Raw genomic sequence first — 760 nt, 5'->3', positions numbered from 1 at the left:
GATAACCTTTCAGAAATTTTCGAACAGGAAGAGGAGATGGCAGCCGGAAATAATAATAATGCAAGGAGGATGCTTGGTGACTTTACTGCACCTAATTCCAATTTACATGGAAGAAGCATCTCCATTCCTGCCATTGGAGCAAACAACTTTGAGCTGAAACCTCAATTAGTTTCTCTGATGCAGCAGAACTGCAAGTTTCATGGACTTCCATCTGAAGATCCTTTTCAGTTCTTAACTGAATTCTTGCAGATCTGTGATACTGTTAAGACTAATGGAGTAGATCCTGAAGTCTACAGGCTCATGCTTTTCCCTTTTGCTGTAAGAGACAGAGCTAGAGTGTGGTTGGACTCTCAACCTAGAGATAGCCTGAACTCTTGGGATAAGCTGGTCACGGCTTTCTTAGCCAAGTTCTTTCCTCCTCAAAAGCTGAGCAAGCTTAGAGTGGATGTTCAAACCTTCAAACAGAAAGAAGGTGAATCCCTCTATGAAGCTTGGGAAAAATACAAGCGGCTGACCAAAAAGTGTCCTTCTGACATGCTTTCAGAATGGACCATCCTGGATATATTCTATGATGGTTTATCTGAGCTATCAAAGATGTCATTGGATACCTCTACAGGTGGATCTATTCACCTAAAGAAAACGCCTGTAGAAGCTCAAGAACTCATTGACATGGTTGCTAATAACCAGTTCATGTACACTTCTGAGAGGATTCCTGTGAGTAATGGGATGCCTATGAAGAAGGGAGTTCTTGAAGTTGATA

The 760-nt window shown here is 41.7% G+C and overlaps 1 non-coding gene across 1 annotated transcript; it reads right to left on the bottom strand.

Annotated features, from left to right (window-relative positions):
• Positions 1-432: 432 nt before the first annotated feature.
• Positions 433-540, bottom strand: LOC148577590 (small nucleolar RNA R71). The gene has a single exon (XR_015904323.1). It is a non-coding gene; the product is annotated as a small nucleolar RNA R71 (small nucleolar RNA).
• Between the last annotated feature and the right edge of the window lie 220 nt (positions 541-760).

The sequence above is a fragment of the Arachis ipaensis genome, chromosome B1 (genome assembly GCF_059453495.1).
Source record: "Arachis ipaensis isolate K30076 ecotype BB chromosome B1, ASM5945349v1, whole genome shotgun sequence".
Classification (NCBI taxonomy): Eukaryota; Viridiplantae; Streptophyta; class Magnoliopsida; order Fabales; family Fabaceae; genus Arachis; species Arachis ipaensis.
This window is presented reverse-complemented; position numbering and strand designations above follow the sequence as displayed.